The sequence below is a fragment of the Hylobates moloch genome, unplaced genomic scaffold (assembly GCF_009828535.3).
Source record: "Hylobates moloch isolate HMO894 unplaced genomic scaffold, HMol_V3 SCAFFOLD_1, whole genome shotgun sequence".
Taxonomy (NCBI): Eukaryota; Metazoa; Chordata; class Mammalia; order Primates; family Hylobatidae; genus Hylobates; species Hylobates moloch.
In genome coordinates this window covers 123,391,391-123,413,775 of record NW_026652276.1, presented here as the reverse complement: position 1 = coordinate 123,413,775, position 22,385 = coordinate 123,391,391, and the positions used below count along the sequence as shown (strand labels likewise).

At 40.4% G+C, this 22,385-nt stretch overlaps 2 pseudogenes; both read right to left on the bottom strand.

Moving 5' to 3' along the window:
• Positions 1–5,019: 5,019 nt before the first annotated feature.
• Positions 5,020–5,546, bottom strand: LOC116809576 (ferritin light chain-like; annotated as a pseudogene).
• Positions 5,547–7,092: 1,546 nt separating this feature from the next.
• On the bottom strand, positions 7,093–8,246 carry LOC116809575 (tetratricopeptide repeat protein 4-like; annotated as a pseudogene).
• Between the last annotated feature and the right edge of the window lie 14,139 nt (positions 8,247–22,385).

The following is a 22,385-nucleotide window of genomic DNA, read 5'->3' as shown; positions in this document are numbered from 1 at the left end:
GTGATCATGTGTACCATGGTCTATTTTTAGAATATTTTTGTCACCCCTTCCCCTCTAAAAAACCTCATAGCCATTAGAAAACATTCTCCATTTCCTAGCATGGTATTTTAAGATAGTGACAATTCCTATTTTCAAGTCTGTCAGTAAGCCTCTTAATGGTAGAGACTCCCATGTTGTTTGTTTTTGCATTTCACCCTATAACAATTACTCAAAAAACCTTTTGTATGAATGAACTACAGTTTGAAAAGTATGACCCCAAGATTGTGTGTCTTTAAGAGAGAACCAGCCCTTTGCATTCCGGTGCCCTTTGTATGGCTGCATTTTTCAGATCTAGTTGAGAAACCGATGGGAGAATATGGAGATAAGTCTCATTACTCTTTTCTTTCTTGGCTATACTTCTCTAGCATCTGTTGTAAACAAAACAGAAAAGAGTCTTTCTAAACCTGGTGAAAATATCTCAAATGCAAGGAAACCAGTGATGAAAAATGCAGTATCAAAGTTCGGGCTGTTTTAAACACATGGCATAAATCACATCTGCTCATTAAACTCATTACAAAGAATGATAACAAAAGCAAACAGATGTCTGAAAATGTCTTGGGAAAAATAAAGTAGCTGATAAAATCTTGGTTTTAACTGTTTTATGTCATAAGGATGGATATAATTTGATTTGGGACAAATGTTTCTGGACTCAGACTACAGATTTGGAGCTGAAGGCCACTACCAAGGCAATCTCCTCTAACATCTTCATTTCAGAGCTGATGAGCTAGATAGTCATGCCCTGTGACCTCTCAGCAGGTTATGGCAGAACTCGCCCAAGAGCAAGGGGCATAATATATTAATTAGTTTAAACTGATATGCATTATGTACTAACAGGGTCTGGGCAGACCAGTAGCATCTAAATATTATTCTAAGGGTCAGAAGCTTTTTTTTTTTTTCCAATAAAGCCTTATGCTTAAAACAATAATTATGGCAGAATCCTTCTGATGGAACCTGGGGGGTGGACTGCTTTTTCCCTCTGCTGCTGCAGCCCTGACCTGGTTTAGTGTGTCCTGGGACTGTCCCTTTGACATCCCTCCTCTGTGTTTTTCTGAAATACAGGACCCATCCGCTGTATATAGTCACTAGTTTACTTGCTTCTCTTCCCTCCTAAACTGTGGAATCTCTCAACATAATGATTGTGTCTTACACAAAACTGCGTAACTCAGTTTCTGAACTCAGGAAATATTAACTTTGTTCTTTGACTCGCCAGGTTCTTTTCAAGGTGTTGGTGACACAGATATGAGGAAAACAGAGTTGACTTATGGTGATGGAGCTTACATTCTATGGGGCAAGAGTGAGCAGAGGATAAATCATCAAATAAAGAACCTACTATAGACACATATTGTGGGGAAAATACAGCAGCAGAAGATAATAGGAAGTGTCAGGACATTTGGAGTGGCTAAATTTGCTGTTTTTTTTTTTTTTTTTTTTTCCAGAAGGTGGACAAGAAGACATCTTCAATAAAGTGACATTTATATAGAGACATAAAGAAATGAAGGGGGAGCCATGCATATCAAGGAACATAAGTGCAAAGGCCTTGAGTTAGAATCCTGTAGGGTGATTTGTAGGAACAGTAAGGCCAGAGAGGAACACAGCTGGAACAGAGTGAATTAGGAGATGTGGACAGAAAGGTTGCAGGGAGTCAGGTTATTTAGGACTCTGTAGGCCATTGTAAATATTTGGGATGGGACACCAGGCAGAGGAGTAACATCATCTCATTTCAGTATTGAAAGGTTCACTCCAGCTACTCTGTTGACAATAGATTATAGAAGACTGAACATGGAATCCAGGAGACCAGTCAGAAAACTTCTTCAGGAATCCAGCACAGTAATGGCAAATTCATCCTTCCTCTTTATTAGGCCTCTCTGCTCCACATTTTTCATTGCCTACATTCCAATCCATCTGCAAATCCTTTGGCTGTACCACCTAAATATGCTCAGAATCTAATCACTTCTTATCACCTCCACTGTTCCCCATCTAAGTCACCCTCATGTCTCACCTCATTATTGCCATTAGCTTCCCAGCTTCAGTCCTCTCTATTGCTTCCTCTTAACGCAATAGCCTGTGGTTCTTTGAAAATGTCAGTCAGAAGCAGAAAATGGCAGAGTAGGGAACTCTAAAACTGTTTCTTCACTAAAGCAACAATAAAGTTGGCATAAACTATTAGGATTAACTTTTTAAAACTAAGGAATCTAATAAAAAATATACAACAATGAAAGAAGTGTTTCACCAAGAAAGAAGCTCCTAAATTTCAGCAAAAGAGTATTGTGGTGCTTTAACTTACCTATACAATTTACCACTTTCCAGCTTGGTGGTAGCTATAGGGCTGGCTGCCCATGTTATTGACATAACTTGATGGCCCCAGAGGAGGCACTTAGTCTTAAACAATTATGACTGTATGTCTGTCTGGTGGCTCCCTGAGTGATTGGTGAGGGAATTCCCTATGTTTCACATGCCTCTGAACTTTCTCAGGCCTGAAGCAGCCTCCTAGGTGGCATTTAAAGAAATGATTTAAGCAAACATACTCAATGCTGCTGCCTGGGGAAGGTTATAACAGAGAGCAAAAGCAGCAGACAGACTAGAAAGGTTAGGAAAAGTCAGGGAAAGAATATAAATGTGAGAATAAATATTTTAATAAATTCCACGTAATTGGATAACCTGGAAGTCCACACAAATGCCCAGGACTAGACATGCTCAGAAAAGACTGGAGAACACCATGTACTTTCATCTCTGGCTCCTGTCTTTAGGCTCCCGTGAAGCTGAAAGTGGACATTAAGCAAATGTAAATGGCCTAGCTAAGCATTAAAGGAATACTCAAACACATAGCCAGTCCACAAAGACTTGAAGTATTTTTTGTTACATTGGGTTTAGGCATTTAAGAAAATCTCTGTTAAATCACCAGCTGACCAGTAAGTTAACAGAACTGGAACTTTGGTGACTACGCATAACAGAGAAAACAGTCTTATAAAAAGAATTAGAAGAGTCACTAAACAACTACAACCTACAAGTAGCAACAGCAAATCCTGGGAAGAAGAAGATTATGATTTCTAGAGTTACACATTATGATATTCAAAATGTCCAATTATCAAAAATTTACAACCCATGCAAAGAAACAAGAATGTATGGCCCACTCACAGGAAAAAAATAAATGAACTGAAACAGTCCCCAAGAAAACCCAGACGTTGGATTTACTATAAAAAGACTTTAAATCAACCATCTTAAATATGCTTAGAGAGATAAAGAAAAACCATAGACAAAGGAGACCATAAATATGATGCCTAGACAAATAGAGATTACCAACAAAGATAGAAAATATAAGAATAGACCAAACAGAAATTCTGGAGCTAAAAAAATGCAATCTGAAATGAAAGCTTCACTAGAGAGATTCAGCATAAAATTTGAACAGAAAGAAGAAAGCATCCTCAAAATTTCAAACTAAACTTAAGATAGCTCAATGTAGATTATTCAATTTGAGAAGCAGAAGTGGAAAGAAATGAAGAAAAATGGACATACCTTAAGAGACCTGTGGGACACTATCAAGTGTACCATTATATAAATGCATAATGGAAATCCTAGAAGAAGGAAAGAAAGAAGCAGAAAAGTTATTTCAAGAAATAATGGCCCAAATTTTTCAAATGTGAGAAATAACATAAATCAGCATATCAGGGAATCTCAATGGACTTTTAACCGAAAAAGCAAAAAGACTCCATTACGCATTATAATTAGACTTTCAAAAGGAAAAGCCAAAAAAGAATCTTGAAAGCAGGAAGTAAGAAGCAACTTGTCATGTTTTTGTACAACGAATCTTAAATGAATAAGAGTCAACATCTCATCAGCAAGCATGAAGGGCGGAAGGAAGTGGGATAATATATTTAAAGTGCTGATAGAAAAAAAACTGTTAACCAAGAATTCTGTCTGGCAAAACTAATCAATGAAGAAGAAATTAAGACATTCTCAGATAAATAAACTTTGAAGAAGTTCATCACTAGTAGGCCTGTCCTACAAGAAATGCTAAAGGTATTCCTTGAGGTTGAAATAAAACTACACCAGACAGTAACTCAAAGCTTTATGAAGAATTGAAGAAAACCAGTAAAGGCAACTACAGAGATAAATATACAAGCTAATATTATTGTATTTCTGGTTTGTATCTTCTCTTTTCTTTTTCTTTTTTCCCCTATATGGTTTAAAATTCAAATGCCCAAAATAATATAAATTTGTGTTACTGGGCACTCAATGTGTAAAGACAAAATCTGTGACAATAATAACATAAAGAGATGGATGAGGCTATATAGTAGCAGAGGTTTTGTACACAATTCAGGCTAAGAGGGTATTGATTCAAGCTACATTGTTATAAATTTAATATGCTAATTACAATCTCCAGATTGTGCGGTAAAAAATAATTAAAGAAAATAACTTAAAAAAAGTGAAGAAAATAAAAACTATGCAGAAAAGAAAATAAGAATTGAACAGAAATGGACTAGAAAAAATCGATTACACAAAAAACAAACCCATAATGAAGGAATTGAGAAAAAATATACAAAATCCATGGAATATAAATAGCAAAATGAGAGAAGGAGGCCTTTCCATGACAGTAATTACTTTAAAAATAAATGAATCAAACTATTCAATTAAATGGCAGAGATTTTCAGTATGTATTAAAAAATGTGATCCAACTATATACTATCTAAAAGAGACTTATTTTAGCTATAAAGACATAAAAATGCTGAAAATAAAAGGACAGATAAGATATTTCATGCAACTACTAATCAAGAGATCTGGAACATCTCCACTATTATTAGACAAAGTAGATTTTAAATTTCTTTTCTTTGCTTCCAAAAGCTTTATTTCAATTTGATCCAAGGCTTGGGAGAGTGCTCCAGGGTAGTTAAAAAGCTGCCAAGTGGCTGGCAGGAGAGGCTTAGGCAGAAGCCCTGTTACTTTGCAAGGGGCCCCCCAGAAGTCACTGGGCTCAGTAGGCTCCTAGTTGTACTTGAAGATGAGCCTTTCAAAGAGATACTTGCCCAGCCCAGCCTCCAGGCCAGCCAGCCTGTGGAGGTTGGTCAGGTGGTCACCCATCTTCTTGATGAGTTTAACTTCCTCATCTAGGAAGTGACTCTCCAGGAAGTCACAGAGATGGGGATCTCTGCAGGCAGAACTGAGGGCATGAAGATCCAAAAGGGCCTAGTTCAGATTTTTCTCCAGGGCCATTGTGGCTTCCATGGCATCCAAAGTTGTACCCCACTTATCTTGAGCCGGCTTCTGGATGTCCTGGAAGACAGCATGCTGCCACACTGGTTTTGTATCTTCGAGCAATGCTTCGTGCTCTCATGCTTCTCCTCAGCTGATTTGCAGAAGAAGTGGCCCATGCCTTCCAGAGCCACATCATCATGGTCAAAATAGAAGCCCCGAGAAAAATAGGTTTAGAAGACCCACAAGTACAAATTGACCAGGTGGTTGATGGCTGCCTCCACGTCAGTGGAATAATTCTGATAAATCTGGGAGCTCATGGTTAGTCAGCAAGAAGGAGCTAACTACAAAAATGGTGTTGGCTGGTCCCAGAAGCAGGAGATGACCAAGAAGATGGTCCTCAAGGTTGAAAATGGAGAGAAGATTGGAAGGTGGCTGGAGACTGGAAGAAAGAGAGTTCCTGGATCTGTTCCATCCAAACACTGTTGAAGCAAGAGACAGATCCACGGGACTGCTGAATGTGCTGCCTAGACTTTAAAATGTATCATAGAAGACAAGAAAATTGTGTATTCAAAAAAGGTTAATCCATCAAGAATATATACAATGATAAACATACCTGAACGTAAAACAGAACCCCCAAGACACATGAAACAAAAATTGACAGAAATAAACTGAGAAAAAAAAATTCTACAATAATATTTGTAGACTTTAATATTCCACTTTCAATAATGAATAGAACAAAGAGGCAAAATGTCAGTAAGGAAATAGAGGACTTAACACTATAAACAATTGGAATTAGTAGACATATAAATAACACTCCACTACCACAAACACCAGAATATGCATTCTTCTCAGGTGCACATGTAACATTCTCCAAGCTAAATCTTATGTTAGGCCACAAAACAAGTCACAGTAAATATTAAAAGGTTGAAATCATACAAAGTATTTTCTCTGACTACGAAGGAATGAAACCAGAAACCAGTAACAGAAGGATAACTGGAAAGCTCAGAAACGTGGAAATTAAACAACATACTCATAAATAAGCTATAAGTCAAAGAAGAATTTAGAAAATACTCTTTTTTTTTTCAGGATAGATAAACTCCTCTTAGGAAGCGGGCAACAAACAGCTGCAGACAAAAATATACCTTATAACAGCGACCCAACATGCTAGAAGATTTTCCAGTTTAAAAGACACAAAATCCTAAAATGTGAAACTACAGAGGAGCTCAGAGGCCACTGTCCAAGTCTGTCACAGTCCTCTATATGGCAAAGATGAAGAAAACTGGTAACCTTTTTAGGGGTACCAAGGATCTCAGTTTGTACAGTCTTTATAAATGCAGAGCAGGATGTGGCTTTCCCGCACTCATTTCACCTCCAGGCATCTACAGCAACCCCACATGGCTCCCCTCTGTGCTCATGAAATAACTTGAGGCCAGGGTCTCTCAGCTTTAAAGCCTTGGAATCCTATGCATAGTTTGTTTGTGTGTAGATATGCAGTTTGAAGGGTAGCTTCTGTAACAAGGTGTCGAACTCCACAAAAGTTCAGTATCATGCCACTGGATCCCAAGTCCATCTCCACAGACCAGGGTGCCGCTCAGGTCAGTTGCTGTGGTAACTGCAGCAGATGGTTCCTTTAGAGATGGAGTCCAAGGATGTCATGGCCAAGGCACAGAGTTTTATATCAACTGAAGAAAGTGAAGACCAGCCAGAGAGGCTGCAGTTCGGGGAATCCAGAGGCTCCTCGCCTACCATGATACTAGGAAGGTCTATCCACAGGGTGGCAGAAATAAGGCACTGGACTGATTCAGGCATGCTAGGTTCCCAGCAGAGGAGGATGAGGGGGGAGATCCAGGGGGCCTGGCTCAGTCATCTTATGTGGTGCACCTTTCTCCCCCAGAGATAATTCTTTCAAAAAAGTGTGGATCCTACACAGACCAAAAATGCTGTGTCAGGGCTTTTACAAAGTACCTGTGGTGCTGTAGATCCTGCAGCAAGGTGCTCTTGGCAGGCACGGTATAGTTCTGCCCTGTCCTCATCCTCAATGTAGACCTCCAAATTATCAGGGCAATATTTTTGCTCTAGGTCTCAAGAGGGTGTTTCACCAAACATCACCATTAGATGATCAATAAACCTGGAGTCCTCATGAAAAGCAGAGATGAAGTCCGATTGGGCATACTCTGGGTATAGAAAGAGCACAGGCCAGCTCAGCCTGCCCTGGTCATCTAGACTCACCCTGGCTCCATGGGGGTTCTCAGAGCTGAGTCCATCCAGGAAAAGCTTACTTAGACCTTCTGAGGCTGAAACTTCATCCTCACAGGCAGCTTCAGAGAGCCTGATATTCCTAGCCTTGATATCCTGGAGTAAAGCCTCATTCTGATTCCTCTCCTTTTCTTTCAAGTTGGCTTTCCTCACATCCCTCTGTTCAATTAGCTTCAGCTTGTCTGCTTTAGCCCTCATTTCCAGAAGCTTCTTCTCTTTGGCATCTTTCTGCAGTCCCTCATCACATCAGTTCACAGCCTTGGCAAAGTGTTTCAGTTCCAGATGGCATAAGGCACCTCTTATTATTGCTTTGAGGTAGCAGGGTTTTAACTTTCTGGCAGCTGTCACATCACTGAGAGCAGAATGAAAATTGCCCAGATAGTATTGTGCTGCTGCCTGGTTGGTATAAAGGACAGCATTCAAATCAAGATTTGCACATTTCTTCTTTAATCCTTCAGTGTAGGAAATTACAGCTTTCTTGTAGTCTTTTTCTTTAATATAATCTTTGCCTTCATCTTTATAGGTCTTGGCCTGTTCTGGAGAACGCTTCTCATCAAAAATAATTGACTGGAGACAAGCCAAGTCAGGATTCTCCCTGGGATCAATTTCTGATGGTGCTTTCTTATAAACAGGGGGACCTTTTCAAATTCCTCTTCCCACTGGTCCTCATGAGAGCCGCCATGGTAAGGCTGGCTCTGGAACTTTTCCAGGAACGAGTCCATGGCATCGTCTGAGGTGGGGTCCTGCTCAGGTTGCTACATAGCTGATGCCCTGCCCTCCAGCCCAGGTCCTGGCGCTGTGAAGTGTAGAAGATACTCTACAATGAATAAAAATAAAATACAATATCCAAGATTTATGGATGCAATAAAAGCAGTGGTCAGAAGAAACATTTAAGCTCTAAACACATTAAAAAAGAAGAATGATATTAATAGAAAATCTAATTGTATATCTTACATAACTGGAAAATGAAAAGCAGTCTAAAGCCAAAGCAAGAAGGAGGTAGGAAATAATGATTAGAGGAAACATAAATGACATAGAGAGTAGAAAAACAAGAGAGAGTATCAACGAACCTAAAACTTGGTTCTTTAAAAAGATTACCAGATTTGACAAACCTTTAGCTATACTAAAAATAAAAGAGAAGACTAAAATAAATAAAATTAAAAATGAAATCGTAGACATTATAACTGATACCACAGAAATACAAAGGATCAAAAGAGACTACTAATGAACAATTATATGCCAACAAATTGGATTACCTACAGGAAATTGATAAATTCCTACAACATAAAACCTACCAACACTGAATCATGAAGAAATAGAAAATCTAAACAGACCAATAGTGAGTAAAGAGATTGAGTCTGTAATCAAAAATCTTACAAAAAAGAAAAGCTCAGTATCAGACAGCTTCACTGATGAGTTCTATCAGTCCTTTAATGAAAATTTATACCAATCATTGCCAAACTCTTTCATAAAATTGAAGAGATGAGAATACTTCATAATTCATTGTATGAGGCTACAAGATTGTCTCTTACAAGTATAGATGAAAAGCCTCTCACTAAAATCCTATCAAACTGAATACAGCAGCATATTAAAGGGATCATACTCCATGACAAACGGGATTTATTTCAGTAATGCAAGAATGGTTCAGCATATGAAAATCACTCAATGTAAGAAACCGCATGAATAGAATTAAGGGAGAAAAAAGACCCCAAAATATATGAACATTTCAGTTAATGCAGAGGAATCATTTGATAAAGTTCAACATTCTTTTAATTTTATTCCTCAGTAAACGAGGAATAAAAGATATCTTCCATAATATGATAAAGGTGATATATGAAAAACCCACAGCTAACATCACACCCAATATTGAAAGACTCAAAGCTTTCCCTTAACAATGAGAACAAGAGCAGGATTCCTACTATGGCTATTTTTACTCAATATTGTAGTGGAAATTCTAGCCAGAGCAATTAGAGAAGTCACATAAATGAAAATCATACAAATTGAAAAGAGAGAAGTTCTCCATTCACAGATGACCTGGTCTTATGTGTAGAAAGCCCTAAGGATTTAATAACAAAACTATTAGAGCTAATAAATGAACTAAGCAAAGTTGCAGGACACTAGATCAATAAACAAATATCAGTTGTGTTTCTATACACTAGAAATAAGCAATATGACAAGGAAATTTTTTAAAACTTTCTTTTTATAGTAGCATCTGAAAGAATAGATACTTAGGAATTTAATCAGGGAAATTAAAGACATGTACTGAAAACTACAAAACATTGCTGAAATAAAGAAGGCATAAATCAATGGAACGTGTTCATGGTGTAAGATTTAATATTGTTAAAGTGATAATGCTACTCGATTTGCTTTGCTAATCAAAGCAATCTACAGATTGAATCCAACAATTTTTTTTTTCTTCTGGAAATAGAAAACCCATTCTAAAGTTCATATGAAATCTTAAGGGACCTTGCATAGCCAAAACAATCTTGAAAAGAAGAATAAATGTGGACAACTCACATTTCCTGATTTCAAAACTTATCACAAAGCTACAGTAATCAAAACAGTGAGGTACTTGTATAAAGACAGACATACAGACCAATAGATTTGAATAGATATTCCGGAAGTAAACTCTCACATACACAGAAAATTGATTTTTGACAAGGGCACAGAAGCCATTCAATGGGGAAAAGGACAATCTTTTCAACAAATGGTGCTGGGAAAACTGTGTATCCACATGCAAAAAAGTGAAGTTGAACCTTTTCCTCAAATTATGTACAGAAATTCACCAAAAATGAATAAAATACTTAAATATAAGAACTAAAACCATAAAACTCTTAGAAGAAAACATACAACTAAATCTTCATGATATTAATTTCTTAGATATGACACCAAAATGATGAGGAATAACAAAAATAGATAAACTGAAGGGTAGAAAGCAAAGTGATAATGGAAGATGAGAGTGGAGTGATGTGACCAGGAGCCAAGGAATGCCATAGCCTCTAGATGTGGGGAGTTAAGGGACCAATTTTCCCTGGAAACTCCTGAAGGAACTTGCCATGCTGACACCTTGATTATAGCCCTTTAAGATATATTTTGGACTGTTAACCTCCAGGATTGTAAGATAATACATTCATGTTGATTTAAGCCACTGAATATGTGGTGATTTGTTACAGCAGCAATAGTAAACTGATACACAGTCTCAATGAAAGTAGGGATTTCTATCTTTCCACACCCTGCTCACTTCATTAGAGAATTTATAGCACTTAGTATATTCTTCAATAAATATTTGTTGAGTAAGATGAATGAAGCCAGACTTTAGAGTCAGATTACACTTGGTTGGTGAACTGTTGTGAGGAAAGAAGGTGAAAGTTATCTTGGCCTTGCTTCTACTTGCACTGGGAAGCACTGTCATCAATGAAGGGGTTGCTGTGGGTTTCAAGAGAAAAGAAAAGTGTGAGAATCTCCCAGGTATAGTGGGAGCGTATCTGGACTAGGGAAATAAAATAGGATTGCTTGGTTATTGCTCGCTTGGTCACTAATATAATGAATTGAGACAGTATGATTGTGTATTTTTCTCCAATTAAGGTTATGGGGAAGCATGGCCTAGGGGAAGTTACTTATTTTGCAAGGGTGATTTGATAGAGGCGGCAAGCCAGGTAGCTGGGGTGTTTGCAAGGGCATGATTATAATGGTGTACCATGCAATTTAAGCAAGGGCAGGAGGAAATAAGGACTTGATGTGATATGTTCAGATCCATGAATAAGACATCATAACAGGGGTCACAGTATTGTCAGACTAGGGGTACTGGAGGAAGGGAGCTGGACATTTGAAAGAGATGGGAGGGTGGAATGTTTGAGATTGAGTGAATGGAAGTGCTGTGGTCATTTGGTCATGCTAAGGTCTTGGGGTGGCCATGGGAGGGGTGGGAGACTGAGGTGGGGCAGACAACAGACTCATCTGGAGATGATGCAATAAATGAAGGGGAAGGCTAGGCCCTGCAAGGAGCTCTCTTGTGGGTATTAAAATCATCAAAAACTGTGGCAGGAGTGATTGCAGAGATCCTAGTGACCCATGATCAAGGAATGAAGAGGAACACCAGCGGTCTAGAGATTACTGCACATGTGGGGTGGGAAAAGGGCAGTAACGGATGACAATCATTAATTTGATAAAAAAGTACTGAATGTCTGCTCTGTGCCAGGCATGTGGTGGTAGGGACTGATGGGAGGTTAAAGAGAAGAGAGATGGAGAATGATCTTGAGAGTTCAATGAGCAAGAAGGGTATTTACCTCACATCGAGGCCCAACAGATTGAAGCCTTAAAAGAAAACAGCAACACCTGAGAAGGATGCCAGGAAATGAGTCCTAGGGGTACACGTGGAGTCAGCTGGAGCACACCCAGGAAGATGGACAGAAGAAAGACTGTGAAGGACTTGAGTCAGTGAAGGGTGTGAGCTGGCTCAGAAAGGGTGATGCATGGGTAGGCCAGGGGGTGAGGGATGAACGGGAGTCTTGGATTCCCTGTGGTCACTTGGGGAAACCCAGCAGCTAAAAGTAAGCGATTTAAGCAAATGAATGGACAGATGAATTAATGAATAGACTAAAGATGGCCGAATGCTTCCACCAGCCTTGCTTCAGGCCCTATTTAGAACTGAAGTTGACTTGCTCTTTCTTTTAATAGCTGCAAAAATGATGAATTTGATTTTAGTCTCTAGAAGCAACTTCCTTTTGCAATCAGGTGAGGATCTAGGCAGATGCGAGGAATCTTTCAGAACCTGCATGTATATGAGAAAGGGATATGACAGCATGAAGTTCTCCTGTTTGAAGAAGCTAAATGGAGCCACTTTTTGACTCAGTTGACTGGGATCTGGAGCTGGTGCACTCTTTCAATTGCATGGTGTGCCTGCTGCTGCCTTTTGACTTCTCCAGTCTGTACACCTGCCTTTTTGGGGAGAACTGTGGTAACATGTGGGGAGGCTTCCTGTATTTTCTGCAGTATCTGACAAAGAAAAACTAGTTGGTTCATATGTATATATGATCTTTCAACATGAACTTCAAATAAATGTCTTCACTCCTTGGGGAGAAGCAGGGCAGAGCCCCACTGTCCCAGCTAGCTCTCACTTGGCTGTCTTGTTTTGGGGCTGGAAGGCCACACTGTGTTTCCTGGGGTAGAGGCGGAGTCTGGGCATTGTCCCTTTGTAGCTGAGAGCTAAGAGCAATTGTGTCTGCTTTGATAAAATAAAGTTATTTTTTAGTTTAGTCTGATCTCCAAATCCTTCCCTTTCAGATACCTCTGCCATCCAAGATCGGGGATACTAAATTTTCAAAGCACTTTCTCAGGAGTTGCATGAGCAAAACATACACCTGCTCTTGTTTTCAAGGGGTGTGGGCAAGAAGTAAAAAGGACAAACTGTTAATGAGAACACTTTCTGTATTCCTCCCTCCCCACTGATATATACTAGCACCATAAAATTTAAAATGAGTCATGGGTGCTAATTAATCATCAGAGAGTTACAGGGGAACCTGGACGAATTAAGACTGGGGCAAGAGACAGCTCATCAAGGATCTTGCATTGTAGCTCAAGAAGAAAATGTTTAACTTAGTGCCTGGACACTCTGAGGATAGAATGAAATGCTATGTGTGGCCTGTTGGCCTCAGAAGCCGGCATGGTTTCAGCACCCAGGGTTGGGGTGAACTTTCTCTCCCTCACTTTGTCAGGCATCTCAGTCTGCCCCAGGATGTGCAGGCTGCCTGTTCCTGGCCTCACATCCTGCTGTAAGTGGGATTGTGACCCCCTGAAATGCATATGTTGAAGCTCTAACTGCCCCTGTGATGGTATTTGGAGGTGAAGCCTTTGGGAGATAATTAGGGTTAGATGAAGTCCTAAGGACCTCCATCATGGGATTAGTGTCCTTACAAGAAGAGGAAGAGACACCAGAGCTTCCCCTGTCTCACAGTCCTGTGAGGACAGAGGCAGCAGGTGGCTGTGTGCAAAACAGGAAAGGAGCCCCCACTAGGGAACCAATTGGCTGGTTCCCTGATCTTGAACTTCCAGCCTCTGGAACAGTAAGGAACAAATGTTGGCTGTTTAGGGTACCCAGGTAATTTGTTATGGGAGCCCAGGCTAAGACATGCACCTTCTCAGCACCTGTGTGCGACGGAACACAGGTTTTGGTGCCAAACATACCTGCACTCCATCACATACCTTGTTATGTGGCCTGTGGTCAGGCACTGCCCCAGGGACACCCCACGTGGATTAGAAAGTGCTTCTCATGCCACATGTACTCCCTGTGCCATGGGTGGTTCCCATTGTGGTCTCTAAGACCACCAGCCATTCAGATGCTTACACAGCAAGTGTGTGGGGCTGTGGTTGGCTCCTCTCCTCTCAGTGGTCAGGGGCATGAAGAGCTGCCTCTCACCACCTTCCATTCTGCTATCACGTGCCCTTTGTATTGAACTCTTGTAAGTCTGTGTTATGAGCCAAATCCTGTCACCCCAAATTTCATATGTTGAACTAACCCCCAGGAGCCCAGAATACAGCTAGATTTACCAATTAAGGTAAAATGAGGTACTTAGGGTGGGTCCTAATCCAATATTACTGGTGTTCTATTAAGAAGAGGAAATTAGGACTCACACACGCACAGAGAAATGACCATATGAGGACACAGGGAGAAGACGCCCCATCTACAAAACAGGGAGAGAGGCCTCAGGAGAAACCAGCCCTGAGAACACCTTGATCTCAGACTTCCAGCCTTTAGGACAGTGAGAGAATACATTTCTGTTGTTTGAGCTGTACAAGCTGCAGTGTTTGTTACAGCAGCCTAAGCAGACTGATACAGGCTATCACCACTCAGGGCCTTCAGCTGTACTTCTTGTCAGGATGCCATTTCCTTGGTCTCCATGGAACTAACTTTGATTCCTTTCTCAGGAATTCACTTGGGCATTCTTAAATGTTCCAGGAAGTCTTCTCTGCACCCCTCAGGCTGGGCTCTGCCTTCAGGGTGCCCCTGGCTCCCTGGGCAGGCTGTGTTTTCAGGGCTGATCCCAGTGTGCTGTATCCCACTGTGCTTCTAGGGTCCTTGTTTGACCGCAGATTCCTCTTGTGTCCAGTTATCTTTGAATTGTGTCCTCAGTGCCCAGTACTGTGTTTGGGATATGGGCCATACTTAATAAACGTATGTTGAATGAAGAAATAGATGAATCACAGTGGTAAACCCAAGATGAAAATCTGAATGATAAATTATCAAAGAAGCACAATAGACTACTATAGTCCAATGGAGCCATGCCATTGGTGCTTTCCTGGCCTTTTGGTTTGAATCAACTGGTAATCATGTTGATGGTCTACTTCACTTTGTGGTTTTGACATGATTATCATGTCACTCAATGATAAACAGATCCACTCTTGGGGAAGAGTTACTTGAACTGAGGCCAAGAGAGATACATTCTCTTGTTTTTGATGTCACATTGACTGTTTTTCAGAAAGCAAGGATAACAACACAGCCTCTTGAAACTTATTGAGGATTTTCAAGGGATTTGTAAATTATATTTTTAACCAAGTAGGGAAGCAGCTTTTTTATATACTGCAAAATTGTGGAGATAGAAGTTTCCTTGCTTGTGTTTCCTTTTAAAATTATAAAGGCAGACCCAGCTCACAAAAGGAGAAATAGCATGGATGTAGAAAGAGGTGCATGAGGTGGGCTTTTGTGTCCTCTGCACCCTGCCTTTTACACAAGCCCCAGAGCCCCTTCTGCTCAATGAGAGACCCCTCGGGTGCCAGGCCTGGTTGGCCAGGCTGGATTGCAACCCCTTCATAAGCTTCTAGTATGACAGTGTTGTTAAGCAGCTCTGTTTTTTAAGTTTTAGGTTCCACTTGGAGTTTCCACATAGAAGACATTTGGAAGAATAAAATCCGTATAAAACCATGTTTATCCAGCCTACTTATTCTTGTTATTCCTCATTCTTGGAACCTGTGTGGAAATCTTATAATAATTAATTGCTTAAGATTTTATTTCCTTGTCCTGTTGTTTTGGTGTTTACTGCCCGTTTCCCAGGATACTGATGAGGAGATGGAATGAAAGGCCCTTAACATGCTCTAGACATGGCCACCCTGAGTTGTACTTGGCTATGGGAGCTCAAGTTCACAGCAAGAGAACAGAAGCCAGAATGGCCGGCTCAGTTTCTTGGCTGCATTATCATGTGAACTTTTCCCTCCCTATCAGTATTAAACCTCTTCCCAGCTCTATATGGGACATGCTTTGTCTCTGGGGTCAATGGGGTTGTTGAAAATAAAGACTGTGATATTGTGAGTGATGTGCTGCTATGGGAGAGGATGGATCTCAGTAGCAAGAACTACCCCCCCAATGACACCTCATCTAATCGTCCTGGACCGCTGGTGTAGAGTCATTGAATTTTGTGTGATGTTAACATGGATGGCTCAGGTCAGCAACACAGAGGTAAGGAAAGAGGTACTATGAATGGCAACAGTTCAGGGAAGCTTTATCAACCTCTCCAGACCCTATTTCTCCATCAAAGCGAAGGAAGAGTGTGATGTGAAGACATCACGTGTCAGACGCCAGCTGTAGCGCCAGTCATGTGTCAGTGCCCAGCTAAGGCTCACCCTTCCTCCCTTTTCTTGCTTCTCAACTTCCAGCCTAGAATCCTTGCTCTGCATGCTGGGGGAGAGCACCAACTTTGGAGTCCCCCAGCCCTGAGTGTGACTGTGGGTTCTTGCTTTGCATGAGTGTTTTCGGGTAAATTTTCTCACATTTCTAGGCCTCAGTTTCTTCTTCTGTAAAAAAGGAAAAGCACTTATGTCATTGTGTTGTTTTGAGGATAGAAAAATACTGTGAAGCATTTAATATGTTTTGAGCACGTTGTATGCTCTCAATCCATGGTCACTATTATTTTATTTATAAATATAATATAAATATAAATATAATAAAATGCTTCCCAACTAGTCCTCAAAAGAAGACTGCCTGAAATGTATTGATATTTTTCTTTTTGATTTCTGGAGCTGTCATATGCCAAATGCTCTTGGGATGCAGAATTCTATTTTTCTGGAAATGAAGTCATGGGTCTAGTGATTGGCAAAGAAAGTCACATTTCATTTTGTTTTTTGTTCTTTTCTTCTCACAAAGTATGAAGTGGATCATTGGCAACCCTAATTTAAAGTAGTGCTAAATAGAAAGTATAGGTAGCAGTACTTATTTATTCTGGAACTTTCAAACTATAGTGAAAAATTTTCTAGACCAGGAGTCAGCACACTTTTTTCTGAAAAGGACCAGATGGTATGTATTTTAAGTTTTGCAGGCCTTCCTGTCTCTGTCACAACTATTCAACTCTGCTGTTTAGTGCAAAAACAGCTGTGAACAATATAGAAATGATGAGTGTAGCTACGTACCAGTAAAACTTGAGCAGTGTGACACTGACTTGTCAGATTCTCCCTCTGTATCTTGTTTTCCTCATTACAAAAGAAGCATCAGTCTGAGGATGCTAAACAATGTACCTAAATGTACCTAGCACAATGTCAGGCATGAACTAATGGAGCTCACTCTGGCCTTTTATGCCATGGGTCCACAGTCCATGTGCTGTTCATGGTTAATTTAATTTTGGAGTGGTGAAGGCATTTCGTGATCTATCTATTTGTGGCAACTGGGGTGCTGTGTTGAGAACGATTCTGGGACTGTCTGGGCTTGGCTGAAAAGTATGCGGTGACGTCCATTCCTAGACTAGGCAGTGTTTCTTCTTTTCTTGTTATGTTCCCTGTATTTCAGCCATTTTTTCTTCTGGTTTCTTCAGTCTAGTTTTTCTTTTTTTTTTTTTTTTTCAATCTCATAGCACCCCTTACCTTCACTCGCTGTGGGAAGTGGGTTATGTCTATAATTCTGGGATGGAGAGGAGATGTTGACATACTATTTCTTTGAAGTTTTGTATGGTTTAAACTCTAATTTTAATCTGATGATTAAGCAAAATGTACATTTTAATTGATTAGTGTTTTCTTAAGGTATAGGATAAAACTATTTCCACATGTCTGTCTTTCTTTCTTTCTTTTTTTTTTTTCTTTTTGAGGTGGAGTCTCTCTCTGTTGCCCAGGCTGGAGTTCAATGGCACGATCTTGGCTCACTGCAACCTCTGCCTCCTGGGTTCAAGCGATTGTCCTGCCTTTGCCTCCTGAGTAGCTAGGATTACAGGCATGGGCCACCATGCTACAGGCTAATTTTTGTATTTTTAGTTGGCCAGGCTGATCTTGAACTCCTAACCTCAGGTGATCTGCCTGCCCTTGGCCTCCCAAAGTGTTAAGATTACAGGCATGAGCCACTGTGCCTGACCTCTACATGTATGTTTTATCTGTGAGATGTTGTTAATCTTAATTTAGGAAAAATCCTTTTTAATTTTCTAAGGTTTATTTTTTCTTTTTTTATCCCCCAGGATTGTCATATAAATCTGTCTTCTGCAGTGGAATGCAGAAGAGGAGACTACAGCTCTGAAGCATCATTCTCCACACCTTTCTCTTGCTGCCCTCCCAGCTGGAGGTGGACACCACCCCTGCAGAGCACAGCAAGGAGGCTGGCCCAGTCCTGCAGGGGCTTCATGTGCAGGCTGATTCCTTTCCTGTGTTTGTAAAGTTGGAGGCAGTCCACAAGGCAGCTTTCTGTACCATCTCCAAAATTTGTAGGTTCCTAAGGTCACCCTCAGGTTTGATAATTTGCTAGGTGAATTCTTACAGAACTCACTGAAAACTGTTATACTCATGGTTATGGTTTATTTGAGTGAAAGTATACAGATTACCATCAGCCAAAGGGGAGATGCAGGGCAGAGTCGAGAGCTTTCCAGACGTGGAGCTTCTAGTTGTCCATATGGTGGAGTATGGACAATGTCAGCTTCTGCTGGGAATGGTATGTTACAATGCTTGTGGGGTATTGACAACCAAGGACACTCACCTGAGTCTTGCTGTCCCGGGTTCTGATTGGTGCTTGAGCAAAAAGACAGGGTTGACTGCCCAAGTCACTGACTTTTACTCTCCAGCCACTCTGGAGGAAGAGTGAATACTGCATGGCCCAAAGCCCCCATCATAAATCACACTGCTGTTAAACCGCCCAGTGGCCAAAGCCCCAGGCTCAGGTGAGCTTCTTGGTTGGAGAAACTATGTTTATCTTAACATGTCATCCCTTGAAGAAATTCATGCTGTCTGTGAATCCACTGGATGATGACACCTGGAAGATCTGCATTTGGAATCCTCTGGGACTCTGCCCCATATATCTCTTCCCTCAGCTGATTTTAACCTTGTGTCCTTTCACTGTAATGTAACATTCCATAAATATGCTAGTTTTTTGAAGAATTCTGTGAATTCAGTGGAATTCTGTAGCTGGAGAAGGGAGTGAGGGTGGAGGTGTCTGAGAAATACTTGTACAAAACATACCATGAGGCATAGGCCAACCAAAATACTGAGAAATAGTCAGGAGATGAGAAAATGCCCCTCCTCCTACACCTTATCACCAGGCTAACAAGCCACCAGTAATAAGTGAATTACAACTGAACAAGTTGCGACATAAAGACTCTCTCTGAGAATGTTGTATAAAAGAGGGGTGAAAAAAAAAGCAAAGAGGGGTAGAAAATTTTTAAAAGCAACAACAAAAGCACTTACTGGAGGCATTTGAAGTCTTTGGTGGCTACAGCTACAGCAAGCATTAAACATATCTCAACTCCTAGACATATCAAGTTTAACATAAATCTTGATATGTATTAAATAATGATTATTTAACATACTGTTATGTTAAATGAAGATTTATCATAAATCTTCATGTTAATGTCCTATTTACCTCAATAGCTATTATCCTGTGCAACATGGCTGGCTTTCAACAAGAAATTACAAAGAATGACAAAGGCAAAGTAAACAAAAAAAGCTTCACAATCTGAAAAGGAAAATAAAAAGAGAGAAATAATCAGAATCAGACTCTGATATGACACAATTGTAGGAATTATCAGACAGGAACTTTTAAATAACCATGTTAAGAGCTAAAATAATATAGTAATAATAGTAATAATAATAATACACAAAGCCAGGTAGACAATGTCAGAAGAGAAATTGAAACTATAAAAATGTATCAAAAAGAAGTGCTAAAAACAAAACAAAAAACCAGTAACAGAAAAGAAGGATACCTTCAGTGGCCTCATCAGGAGACTCAATATATCTAAAGAATCATGGAACTTGAGTTTAGGTCAATAGAAACATCTAAAACTCAAATGCAAAGAGAAAATTAGAAATAATAATAATAATATGGAATAAAATATCCAAAAACTGTGGGATAATATAAAGAATTATAATATATACAGAGTACCAGAAAAAAAAAAAAGAAAAAGAGAATGGGTGGATAGAAAATATTAAAAAATATAATAGCCAAGCACTAAGTTTCACATTTTATTGATTGAAACTACAGTAACACACAGGTCCAAGAAGCTATACATATTATATTCAAATTGTAGAAAATGAGAAACAAAAAGAAAATTTTGAAAAAAGCCAGGGAAAGAATATACATCACTTATAAAGAAAAAAAGATAAGGATTACAGCAGATTTATTATAAGAAACCATGCAAACAACAAGAAAATGAAATAATTTTTTGAAAGAACTTGTTGAAAAAAAAACTCAACCTAAAATTTTATAGCCAGTGAAATTATAGCTGACCACTTCTTAAAAGTGGAGCAGAAATAAAGACTTTCTGAGACTAACAAAAAAAATGAGAGAATTCGTTGTAAACTGATCTGCCTTGAAGGAAATTTTAGAATAAATTCTTCAGGCAGAAGGAAAATTGTATAGGTCAGAAACTTAGATCAGGTCAGAAACTTAAGGAGAAAAGGGTAACTTGACTGTCTCTATATCTACTATGACGTTAAACTGTCAATTAAATTCTAAACAATTTGCCAGTGAAACCACCTGACAAATTATATTACATATTTGAAGGCATGATACATATTCTACATAATATTGTCTAGACATACAAAAGGAAGGAAACTTTTCAATTCATTTTATGAGACCAAGATTACCCTAATTACCAAAATCAGATAATATTACAAGAAAATTGCAAATATCTCTCAATATAGATGCAAAAATCCTTAGCAAAATGTTAGCAAATAAAATCGTGCAATAAAAAGGATAATACATTACAATCAACTGGAGTTCCTTTCAAGAATGAAAAGCCGGTTCAACATTCATAAATCAAAAAATTTTATTTGTGATATTAACAAATTAAGAAAAACTGTAAGATCATATTTTGTGTATATGTGTATTTAATTTTTCAAAAAAAAATTTTAAAATTACTACTAAGAGATCTGACTAGGAGGCTGGTATGATCCATGGAAAGGAAGGATGAACAGTGTGGTGTGGGGAGGCCCACCTGAGAGCCACATGGGGCAGGGGAGCCCCCTCCCCCCAGCCAAGGGAGGCAGTGAGTGAGGGTACCGTGCTTTTTCCATGGAACTGTGCAACCAACAAGTTGCACAGTTGGAACTTTGCAAGTGGAAGATCCCACTTGCAAACCCACACCACCAGGGCCTAGCGTCCCAACCACAGAGCAGTGCAGATTCTCAACAGCCTGTCAGCTGGAATCTGCTTAAGCCTACTGAGGTCCCAGGGGGAGGGGCGACCAGCACTACAGCTGCAGCTGATGTCTAAGCTGTTTTTTTAGCTCCTTGGGGGAGGGGCAGCAGCCAACATTGGCACTCACAACTGCTTAACACGCTAAGCTCCCTGGGTGGGGAGAAGGGCGGCATCCATCTCTATAGTTCCAGACTGTGCTTTTCCCCTGCTGGAGCCAGGGAGGCTGGACGGCTTGGTCCCAAGACATGCTCCCCACAGCCCAACACACCAGCGGTTGCAGACTGCGGCCAGAGTGGCCAGAGTGCTTCTTCAGGCCTGACCTTGACCCATCCTTCCTCATTGGCTGGGATTTCCCTTCAGGAACTCCAATAACTCCAGCCAGAGGCTCAGGGGCAGAACCTGGACCTCCCTGAGCCTGAGCCCCTTGGGGGAGGGGTGGCCACAGTCTCTGCGGACCAACCGACTTAGCCTTGCCTCCTGGCAGTTCTGAGGAATCTGGGCAGCCCAGATCTCCCCCAAGTGAAGCACACCCCCTCCACCAAGGGACAAAGTGCTTCATTAAACAGGTCCTGTTCCCTAAGCCACCCAAGTAAGTGGGTGAGACCCTGCAACAGGGGTTGTCAGACCCTATATAGGAGCGATCCTGCTGGCATCGGGTTGGTGCCCCTCAAGGTCAGAGATCCCAGAAGAAGGCGTAGGCACCCATCTTTGCTGTTCTCTAGCCTCCCTAAGTGACATGTCCAGGTGCAGAAGCAGACCAGATGAATAGGGCCTGACGTGAACCCCCAGCAAACCACAGCAGCCCTACAGAAGAGGGACCTGACTATTGAAAAACAAAAACAAACAAAAAGCAACAGCAACAGCATCATCAACAAGAAAAGCCCCCGCAAAAATCCCATCCAAGGGTCAGCAGCCTCAAAGAGTGAAACTAGACAAACTCTTGAAGATGAGAAAGGATCAACAAAAAATACGCTGAAAACCCAAAAGGACAGAGTGCCTCCTCTCCTCCAAATGATTGCAACATTTCTCCAACAAGAGTGCAGAACTGGATGGAGGATGAGATGGACAAATTGACAGACCTGGGCTTCAAAAGGTGGGTAATAAAAAACTATGCTGAGCTAAAGGAGCATATTTTAACCCAATGCAAAGAAGCTAAGAACTTGATAAAAGGTTAGAGGAGCTGCTAACTAGAATAACTGGTTTAGAGTGGAACATAAATGACCTGATGGAACTGAAAAACACAGGATGAGAACTTCGTGAAGCATACACGAGTATCGACAACCGAATTGACCAAGCAGAAGAAGGGATA